This window comes from Micrasema longulum, unplaced genomic scaffold (genome assembly GCF_059751315.1).
Source record: "Micrasema longulum isolate JH-2025_06_02 unplaced genomic scaffold, ASM5975131v1 h1tg000039l, whole genome shotgun sequence".
NCBI classification, from domain to species: Eukaryota; Metazoa; Arthropoda; class Insecta; order Trichoptera; family Brachycentridae; genus Micrasema; species Micrasema longulum.
The window spans coordinates 119,203-131,460 of record NW_028277246.1 but is presented as its reverse complement, the minus strand read 5'-3'; positions in this window follow the sequence as shown (position 1 = coordinate 131,460).

Below are 12,258 nucleotides of genomic sequence, written 5' to 3'. Positions count from 1 at the left end.
CTATTCAATCCACCGTGTTGCGTAATTCGTCAAGTGCCCCTCTTTCCTGACAACAGGATCGGATCTGATCCTGACCGCCGCGACAGAAGTTCCAGACAGTAAAAGTGCCAGAACCCAGAAAAAGGTAGGTGATTGCAGTCATTGTATTTAGGGTTCTGTGGCAAAGCAAATAAAGGATATCGCATCCTGCGAACCAGCAATTCGAGCGTGCATCTGCTAACGGGCAAGTGGTGCGATCAAGGTGTTTAGTTTCATTTGAATTGTTTTTCAATATTATTTTATACTTTGTCAAAGGCGTAAGCCGTCGAAATATATAAATATTTAAGTCTGTCTCTCTTGGTTTTTTCTCACAGTGCGCCTTTCATCAGGCAAACAGTGGAACAATGAAGTTAGAAATGTGTATATACCACTTTTACATGGCGCCATCAGAATCCAACATTATTTTTACGCGGTCTGAATTTTCTCAACGAGGAACGTCAGCCCTACGGAAAATTCTATACTAAAAATGTTTTTTTATGCGCGGCAGGAACGGAGGATTAAATTATACGGTAAAGTTTCTTGAAAATGTAGGAAAAAACATTTTAATTTTTAAAAATAAAAATGAACTCTTTAAACGACGTCACTAGTTCATATGAATTTACCAATGATAAGAGAGTTGTGGAAGATTTACGGTGTACTAAGCGTCAATGGGCTAATCGGCAGAACTAATTGAGAAGAACAGAAGAGAACTTGACACGTTACACGGGGATTAATTTCAGAAATCCAAAACTTTAAAAAATCTAAATTAGTTGCAACAAAGAAGGAAAACATTTTTGAGAAGGGAATTTGTAAGTCTAGGCATTTACAAGCCTTATGACCTTTCATTAGCCGATTTAAGAGGTAACTTTGCACACTGTGTTACATTCATCATCATTCCATGTCCGCTTCCTAGTTGGAGCATATGGTACCCACAAATAGCCTCAATGCAACTCCTTTGCGTCCTCCCAAGTCAGGTTCTCGTCCTGTAGTTCTGACATGAACGGCCGACGAACAGTCAGCAGTGGACGTCCAGGACGCCGATAACCTGATACCTTGTAAAGTAGGCAAGCGTGGTTAAGGCTCTCAGGAGGCATCCGCAATATGTGGCCCAGCCAACCGTATCGCCTCCACTAGACGACAGTTGTCACCAGAGTTTGCTGCGTCCGTTCTCTTATTACTTCATTCCTCACAAAGTCAAACCACCGCACACCCAAATTTTTTCTGAGACACCTATTCTCAAAACTCAGAATTGTACGGTTTTGGGCCCTAGTGAGGTGCCACGATTCGCATCTGTAAAGTAGAGGTGTTATGTAGGCGTTATATAGGCGGCATTTGGTTTTAACTGAGTAAATATCCGATCTCCAGATGGCCTTCAAAGTGTTGAATGTGGCGCCTGCTACTTCTAACCGCACTCCCAGTTCTTTTTGAAATCTGCCATCTTCTGTAACATTCACCATTCTGCATGTGTTTAAACATCCACATTTCCTCAACTCTTCCATCTGTTGACTTTTGTGAAGTAAAATAGCTGAAAACTTTATCATGTGGGTGAGATTCATCCGGCTGAATCAATTCACCTACTACTGAAAACAATTTTCCACTTTTTATACTTCTTCTCTTACCAGTTAGTCAATTTTACAATGTTTTGAGTATATCCAAATGTAAAGTCCCCACTTTTACCAGCCAATGACAGGTCATAAGCCCTGTAAATGCCTAGCTTCGATATTCCCTTCTAAAAAACTTTTTCCCTGTCTTTTGCAACAAATTTAGATCTCAATATCTCCCTAGGGAGGAAGTCCAGCCTGTCTGCAAACATTTGGGCGTCTTTACAAAACATCTTTAATTTTTTTCAAATTCTCGATTAAGTATTTAATTTTTGTTGTTTGTCGTGTGTGATATATTGAAAGAATTTGTCAGTTTTAGCGAGTAAATAATTACGAACAATTACATAAACATATTTTACAGTTACAGGTACAATTAATTTTCAGTTTTGGTTCAAAATACAAAGTCTGCAGAATTTCATTAATACTGAAAGCCGTGAATCAGTTTGTAGGACAAGTGCCAATATTAACTCATACACGTGGACACGCTTCTAAAGTCACAGCAGAAGGAATAATTTCATATTTATGTTAGTTTCAAAGCAAACACAATCCACTACACCACAGGCTCCCAATCTGAGCTTATACGCCCCCTTAGGGCCCTGAAGTGAACCAAAAAGGCAATACTGGCTTTGCGGAAAGTACAGGGGCATTGGAAGCAAAAAGGGGGCAATAAGATAATAATATTTCAACATAACGTAACATATGACTTTAAAATTTTATAACCTTGTTTCATTAGCACACAGAAGAGATATGTTTGATCAGCTCCTGCTTTATAAAATTGTCAATAATAAATTCGATTCCCCGGAACTCATTAATCTACTTGCTTACCGTGTCCCCTCCAGGCCAACTAGACTCTCTGATATTTTCTATATTCGTAAATTTAAAACTAATCATCGGAAACATTCTACAATCCCTCGTATATGTGAAACATTTAACAAAAAAATTAATAGTCTTGATATATTTAACACTCCATACAATATGTACAGAAGAGAATTAATGGGCTTGATTCATGCTCTTCATTCATAATTCGTTTAATCATTAAATCAAATGCAATTTTCCACTCTCACTTTCCTTCAATCATCCTTTACCACTCCTTATCAATTTCCTTCTTTTCCTTTCCACTATCTCCTTGTTTTGTCCATATTTATCTTATTTTAATATATAGTATATTTATTATTTATATAGTTTAAACTTCAAGCCGTCATCGCTTTATTACAGTATTATTTAGTGAATACATATAATTGGATGGCAGGCCCTACTATGTATACATTTTATATAATTTTTTTTTTTAAAATATTCATTTAACCTGTACATCTGTTTGTATTCGAAATAAATAAAATAAAATAAATAAAATATTGTACTTTTACCACGAAAGGTAGAACTGTCAGTTCAGTTTTGAGCTGCTGAAAATGGGACAGCGAAACGTCTATTTTGTGTATTTCAGTTAGGCATAAAAGGTCCGCCATGCAGTTGTCTTTTTTGCACAGCATCAGGGAGGCATCTGCAAGACAGTGACAGGAAAACAATGTTCAAATACCTATTTATAAAAAAATTCCTGCCCTCACTACTTTTTACGTAAACCGAAACACAAAAAGAATAATGTATATATATACATATCTGATTTAAATTAAATACAATAATTGTTGATTTTAAACATTTGATTCTGTTCATTTAGTATGTAATATATACGAGTATGTACTCTAATCTAGCAATAGCAAACCATTGCCGGGTTCAACTCGTATTATTATAAATACCAACTACTTTAACTAAAACGTAATAAAAAAATTTAAAAAATGAATGCCGCGACACGGGTTGTACCAGTGAGATATAAGAAAAAATAAAAAGATTTTTGTGAAATAAATAAATAAATTGATAATGAAGTTTGTAATTTAAACATTGATATTTTATTTTGATAAATACCTGAGAAATTTCTATTTCAAATTTTATTTCAGGAACACCTTTTTTTAAAATAAAAAGATAAATATTTTCACATGTGAGTGGACATTAAAAGATGATGATGATGATGATAAAGTATCTTATCCCTAATTAAACTCAAACAACTATATTATATTTTATGTAACTCAATTTTCATTTTTTTTTTTTTTTCATTTTTTTCTTTTTTTTTTGCACCACAACAGGCCAGGAGGCCCAATTACAGTGGTGAATTACATTACAGAACAACCAGGCTTGAGAAAAATCACATTTTTAATTTTTGTGTTCTCACCGGGAATCGAACCCGGAACCTTCCGTGCGTGAGTCAAGCGTCTTGACCACTACACCACGTAGGCCGCCTTATAACTTATGGCATAATAGGATGGGGAGGCACTTATAAATCAATATTAAAACCTCTGGAATCTGCTCAAAAATCGATGTTTAACTTTTTTTTAAAAGCCCTTCAGGTACCCCAACGTCAATTTGTTTGAGGAATTCGAGATTTTAAATATAAGGCAATTGTATATCTCTAGAATAATAATGTTTGTGAAAGTAAATTATTCTACCAAATCCCAAATGAAGCACTCCCACACTACCAGATGTCAAACTAAAGGATGGGTCATGGGGTCTACCACAAACTCTGGATTCGGGCAAAGAAATTTCAGATTTTGGAGTCCCAAAATATGAAATATGTTACCCAAAGATTGCAAAACCATGACCCGGATTCAACTAAGTATATTTGTAAAAACTGGGTTTAGGTAGCCAAAAATCGGAAAATTTACTTAAAAACCTTCTAAAATAATACATTTATAAATCAATATTGTGTAACTGTATAATAAATTAACTTATAGGTAGTCATGTTATTGTTTATTTTGTATAAAAATGTCTGCCTTAAAACAGGTTGTACCTAGTTAGGCAGACTAGACATAATCCAGAGAAATCTATTACCTCAGTATGTATGTAGTAAATATAGAAATTGTAATTTTTGTTAATAAACCATGATTATTATTATTTTTAAATAAAAAGTAAAAAATGGGATGTGAATTTCAATTTTGAACGCTTTCTGACACTCGGGTCGGACTATCGCATCGTACGGAAAAATTCTAATCTATTTCCGGCCTAAATGTACAATTAAAAATGATACCTGCATTTAGATCATAGTAAAAATCGTTCGAGCGAGTTAAACCGTGTACATTATAAGCAAGATAAATAAATATTAATAAGATAAGTTCCATGTTAAAAATGAACGAGTTGGTACCGAGTGAATACTATGATGGTATAATGTTATGATGGTATTGAAGCCAAAAATCTCCACCGGAACTCAAACATTTATTGGTACTAAAATACAGTGTGGAGAAGGTCCAACACAAGTTTTTAAGATTTATGAATTTCAAGTTAAACATTCCAATTGAATAGCTTAATTAACTTTAAATGTTTAATGAAGCAGTTAAAATTAATATGTATTAGTGATAGAAGGGAAATATAAGATTTAGTGCTGCTTTTCAAATTCTTAAATAATGTTCTTGACAGTCGCGAACTTTTAAATTGTGTGAATTTTTATGTGAGACTGCGTGGGACGAGACAAAATACTTCTTTTGCTGTTGATTTGCATAGTTCAAACTATGCTAAATACTCATCTTTTCCACGGTTCCAAGTGTTAGCAATCAAACATGGAAACTGAGATTTATTTCATTTATCTTTATACAAATTAAAATCATTACTTTTTTATAACTTCTTTTCTAAATTATAAAAATGTACTAAGTGTTATACTTGTTTTACTGTTTATGCTACGATACCTTGCCTCTGTTACTTCAATACTTTTAATATTTAAACCCTTTATTTATTGTTAATTTGCTGAATACTTATGTTATAATTTTTCTCATTTTTTTATTTTTTATTATCTCCTTATTTTCTGCTGATTTTATTTCATGTATCTTTATTTTCAATACTGTGTTCAGATGTTTTGTTTCATTATAATTGTTTTTAATATTATTTTATACTTTGTCAAAGGCGTAAGCCGATGAAATAAATAAACAAACAAATAAACAAACAAACAAACAATCAAACAAACAAACAAACAAACAAACAAACAAACAAACAAACAAACAAACAAATAAATAAATAAATAAATAAATAAATAAATAAATAAATAAATAAATGAATAAATAAATTAATCAATTAATTAATCAAAAAAATAAAAAATAAAATAAATAATAAAAAAAATAATACATTAATAAATAAATAAATTAACAAATAATAAATAAATAAATAAGGAAATAAATAAATAAATAAACAAATAATAAATAAATAAAAAAGGAAATAAATAAATAAATGAATGAATGAATGAAAGAATGAATGAATGAATGAATAATTGGTAGAATGAATGAATGAATTAATTAATGAATAAATCAATAAATAAATGAGTAAATGCATAAATGATTAAATTAATAAATGAATAAATGAATGAATGAATAAATGAAATAAACTTTTCACAGAAATCTACCCATCTTATTAATAGTGAGCTTCAAAACTGTCTCTCCAAATAATTTTAAAACGGGAATCCGTTATACGAGTATATTAATAAATTATACAAGTATTTGACAGTGCAAACTTAACATTTGCGAAGCCAAACTATTCATATCACAATCACACACATAATTTAGTCAGACTTTTTTTTTCAACAAATTTGTGAATCAATTTTTCACTTTTTTTGCACCACAACAGGCCAGGAGGCCCAATTACAGCACAGAACACCCAGGCTTGAAAAAAATCATATCATTTTTTGTGTTCTCGCGGGAATCGAACCCGGAACCTTCCGTTTGAGTCAAGCGTCTTGACCACTACACCACGTAGGCCGCCGTTTATAACTATATATATCTCCTGTTCTTTTTATTTAAACATTATATTTTATGTTTTGTAATTTATATTTGTTTTTATGATCTTATTAGTACTTTTAAATTATATAGTTTATTTTCTAGTTTATATTATGCTTCAATTAATAATATTATCGGTATGTTTTTTAGTTTATATTTATGTTCCATTTTTTAATTATCAATGGTATATTTTTTATCTTAATTTGTTGCAACAAAGGGAAAACATTATTGAGAACGGAATATGGAAGTCTAGGAATTTACAGGGCTTATGACTTGTCGTCGGCTTGTTTAAGTGGCCACTTTACACACTGTGTAACATTCACCATTCTGCCTATGTTTAAACGTCCGTTGCAACAAATTTCCGTCAGTTGCAACAAATTTATATCTGCAATATTTTGAGTTTGTCCAAATTTTTGTAGACAAGGACTGGATTCAACTCCCTGGGGAGCTGTTTATATTAACATATTACAACAGAGATGAAAAACATTTAAGAGAAGGTAATATAGAAGTCCAGGCATCTACAGGGCTTATGACCTGTCAATGGCTGGTTTAAGTGGCAACTTTACACACTGTGTAACATTCATCATTCTGCCTATATTTGAACATCTATATTCCTTCAATTCTTTCATCTGTTGATGTTTGTGAAGTTAAAGAGCTGAAACCTTTATTTATGCGGGTAAAATTCATCTAATTGAATTATTTCACCTACATACTATTGGTTAAATAGTAAAGTTGTGGCACATTGTGTATCTGCGTATATTTTCAAAGTTAAACTTCCTTATGGTAATTTAATCATTAACGTTTTAACCATCGATTGACTGTTAAATTAATATGCAAAATAGATGAGGCAATAATGGCATTTATCTGTAAAACTATTAGAAGGCTCTATTGTAAGGTAACTGTCATTCGTCAGTCCCTTAATGTGGGTTTCCCGTGTCCTTATAGGTACGGAAAAGGCACCTTTATTGCCGCCTCCCAGGTAGACGATCTTCGGCGTGATTAGGCCAAGGCTTTTAATAATTGACGTGTGTGATTTGTGACCTTAAACTAATAAACCGATGTATGCACGCCCATTTGTCCCATCTTTCTCGGATACCGGAAAACAATGAATGTTTCAATCGGTTGTCTGTCATGTCATAAATCCATTGTTGTAGTTTAGAAGATTAGTGCGGCCCGATATTTAAATTAAATAAAACTTGGTCGATTAACTAGAGCTGGCGCGTTCGCAAAACTTACACAAACTTTTAACATTTAAAATCTACAGAATGATGTTTTAAAAACATGATTTTTTTATTATTATTATTATCAATAAACATATCATACATGAAGTAGATATTATACTCCAGGGGCCTCGATTATGATGGGAAGATAAAGACGTCATACCCTTCACCTTGACGGTATAGTTAAAGATAAATTCGCTCTAGCGATTACAAAGAAATACTACCGGGCCCCCACCATCAAGTTTTGAGTAGGTACATCGATATGAAACAAGGGGAAGCGTACGTCATGATACACATAGCTACGCTCTAAGATGACATAGCTTCAGTATGACGTCATAGTTGAAGATAAAAGTCTCCCGACCGACTACAAAGGTATGGTATCGATACCCCCACCATCAAGTTTTGATGTAAGTACATCATTTTATACTGACGAGTCTAGAACCCCTCGATACGTTTATCTACGCATTAATAATGGCAAAATTTTGTATTAGATACTCCTTACTATTTTGCTTATTTCACTACATTGGAAAGCTAAGAGACATGTATAAATTTATAAGATTATACTATAAAAACATATTACAAAGTCCAATTAGAGGCTTCCACATAATATTGATATTGTAAATGTTGTCACATAAATATTATACATAACATAAATCATACAAAATTTATAAAATTACTAAAATGCAAATGTAATACATATCATTAAAAATATATCTACTTTTGATATTGGTCAATCAGTTGCACATTGTAATATATATATTTAGTTTTTTACTGATTTAATTTTTAAGATCCTCATGACTTTTTAACTTGTTTTAACTATGTATTTATTGTTTTAAATTTTTATTACATCTTTTACTTTATTTTTTTATCAATTTTACTATGTTTTTACTACAATTTTACTATGTTTTTACTACATTTTTTACCATGTTTTTACTCCATTTTTTACTTTGTTTTTCACTTTGTCCTGTATCTTTATAACTGTTTCTATAAATTGATTACTGTTTTTTATATTTTTTGACTGTTTTAGAACGGGGTAAATAACCCTAGTTAGACAGTCAAAGCAACTTTACATAAATTATAATTTTGTGTATGTAATATAATGATAATAAATAAATAAATAAATAAATTATAGTTGACCATACAGTGTACATTTATAATGTGCCTACATACAGAACTGCACATAACCTGCATAATATCGGCTGCGGATTCAAGGCGCAACATCATAACTTGATTTTTTTTGGAAATTTCGTTTTTAAAGGAAGTTAAGAATATGTCATTAGTATCATTACAATTTGTATTATTTTTATAGTAAACGCCGGATTTTCGCCAATGAACTGTATTTATGCACGAGGAAAACAAAAAACAAATCGACACGAGCGTTGACTTAGAGATTACATACGCGTTGGCTTATGACTGCGATAACTTAAGCATGTTCATTATTTAAACTTATTTCAACAGAGAGAGAAAACATTTTTTAAAAGGGAATATGAAAGTCTAGGCATTTACAGGGCTTATGACCTGTCATTGGCTGGTTTAAGTGGCCATTTTACACACTGTGTAACATTCACCATTCTGCCCATGTTTTCCTCTCTGTTGAAATAAATCTAAATATGAACAACTCCCTAGGGAGGAAATCCAGCCAGTCTGCAAACATTTGGATATACTTAAACATTGTTGAATTAATTAATTGTTTAGTCTCAAAAATATTCCGTAGGGATGTACATATATTAATAAAAACGTCGGGGCACAGTGGTATAATTGGTTAAAAGTCAGATTCCCGACAAGATTGATATGCAACCATATTTTCTTGGGCGTCTTTAAAAATATAACATTACAGATGAAGATCATTTTAGAGAAGGGAATGCTGAAGTCTTTGGCATCTATAGGACTTAAGACGTGTCATTGGCTGGTTTAATTTACCACTTTACACTGTGTAATATTCACCATTCTGCCTATATTGAACATATATATTCCTTCAATTCTTCCACCTGTTGTTGATATTTGTGAATTTAAACAGCTCCCTAGGGAGTTATTCATTTTTAAGTTTATATTACTTATTTAAATTTAAATATAAATAACTCCCTGGGGAGGAAATCCAGCCAGTCTGCAAGCATTTGGATATACTCAAACATTGTTGAATTAACTACCAGGTAAAAGAAGTATAAAAATTGGAAAATGGTTTTTAAGCTTTGCCTAGAGGGTGATTTGGTTCAGCCGGATGAATCTCACCCACGTGATAAAGGTTTCAGCTCTTTTACTTCGCAAAAGTCAACAGATGGAAGAGTTGAGGAAATTTGGATGTTCAAAGATGGGAAAAATGGTGAATGTTAGTTAAACAGTGTGTTAAGTACCCGCTTAAACCAGCCAATGACAGGTCATAAGCCCTGTAAATGCCTAGACTTTCATATTCCCTTCTCAAAAATGTTTTCCCTCTCTGTTGAAATAAATTTTGATATGAATAAATTAATTGATGGCAAAAAATTAACAGCTTCTTGAGCCGTTTTTTACCCATTAAATTTTATGTTTATGATGAGTGTTAACGTAAAAAATATATACAATAAATAAGTTAATCGTGTCAATGATTCTCACCGCAGTTAATCTCTCAAGATAAAAAAATCGATACGAGAAATCAATTATTGATTACAAGGTTTAGAGTTACCCTTGATTTTATCGAGCAAATAAACAAATGGAAAAACTTAAATTGAATTGTAATTTTTAATGCATTCTAATCAAAATAAGAATTATTGTCAGTTTTAAGAATTAGATGAAATTTCGACTGGCGTTCTGATTTCTCAATCAAGCGTGTTAATTCGCATCAGACATTGTCAAAATACTAAGGTAGGTGCCTTAGGTGTGTTTTTAGATATCTTCTTCCTCTAATACAGCCTGTAGCCGTCCTATCCTGTTCGTAGGCCTCTTCCATCCTTCTCCGCGCCAAACCATACTAGGAAAAAATAGTATAGTAACAAAGTATATCTTCTTCTTCTTGCGCTGCCTTATCAGGTCCTGAGACATTGGTGATCACTACAGCGAAAGCATTTTGGTCCTGCGCTACTCCGAGGCCAGGACAACTGCTTGTTGGATGTACTCGCCGTAGTGGTTCCTGGGAAATGATGGCCAGAGTGGTTTCCCGTTGCCTTCTCTGGTGGATTTTTCTGTCAGGGTTACTTTCCCTTAGCTGGTTTGTACATCCGTACTGAATATTTTTTAGACTAAACAAAGTATTTAAAGTGTTTAAAATAGCTTATTACTCGATTGAACAATCTTTGTTACAATATGGTATTGTAGGATGGGGTAGTGCATATTGACTATATATTAAACCCTCTTAAAATAGTGCAAAGATTAATTATTAAAGTAATTTTAAAGAAACCCTCAACATTCAATACGGAAAGTCTACATGAAATATTTAAGGTTCATACAGTAGACACTCTTTATAAAATAAATTCTATTATACAAATTTATAAAAAAGAAAAAATAAAAGAATCTGTGATGAATAAGTCAATCAGATACCAGCATAATATTAAAATTCCTAAATTCCACACAAGTCATGGTCAAAATAGCTTTTTCTTTAGAGGTGTAAAAAATTATAATAATCTCTCCAATGAACTTATAAAAATAATATAACAATAAATAAATTTAAAGTAAATCTAAAGAATTTTTTTGAACACGTGTAAAAACTACATTAAATTTTAATTAGTATATATTATTGTTTTATTTTTTTTATTTTTTATATCCTATGTTTTTTTTTCTCATGTACTCGTATATTTAAAATTTACAAAACAGCTTTATACATCATTGTGGTGTTAACTGAAGTGTCGTTGCATTCAAAAAACAAAAATCATTTAATTAATCACTATTTAGGGGGTAGAGAAAATTCAGAATACCAACCCAGAGTATACTTCTGGGGGTGTGATATATGTATACTCAAATCAACCCTGATAATGTAAGCTGTAATTCGATCCGAGACGTCGGAAAAGAGTGCGAACGACATACTGTTCAGAAAAACTCGTTGAACATGGGTTACTTTTAATTTTTAATTTAGTATATTAACGTAAACTGTATGCCAAAAGTGCTATGAATTGGCTGGTGAAGATCTGAAAGAATCGCAATATAGTCATTAACACCAAAAAGAGACTGGTGAAGGCCTTGGTTTTCTCAGTGTTCATGTATGGTGTGGAGTGTTAGACACTGAGGGAATCTAAAAAGAAAAAAATCGAAGCTTTCGAAATGCAATGTTGACGGCGAATGCTGTGGATTCCGTGGACGGCCAGACGTACGAATGCATCTATTCTCCAGGAACTGGACATAGGAGAAAGACTAACATCCATGTGCGAGAAAAGAATCCTACAGTTCTTTGGGCATATTTCCAGTGGAAACTCTGATAGTTTGGAGAAAAGTATTCTCCTGGGAAGTGTCGAAGGGACAATGTCGCGTGGACGTCAACCGACAAGATGGAGCGGCACAGTCACTGAATTATCAGAACCATCACTGACAAATGCCATTGAAGAGCACAAGACCGTTCCAGGTGGAGGGAGACTGTCCACAGACGAGCCATGCCTGGAGTCAGGCGTAATCACCATCCTCAACATGAGGCACGGATTGAAGAGAGAGATACTG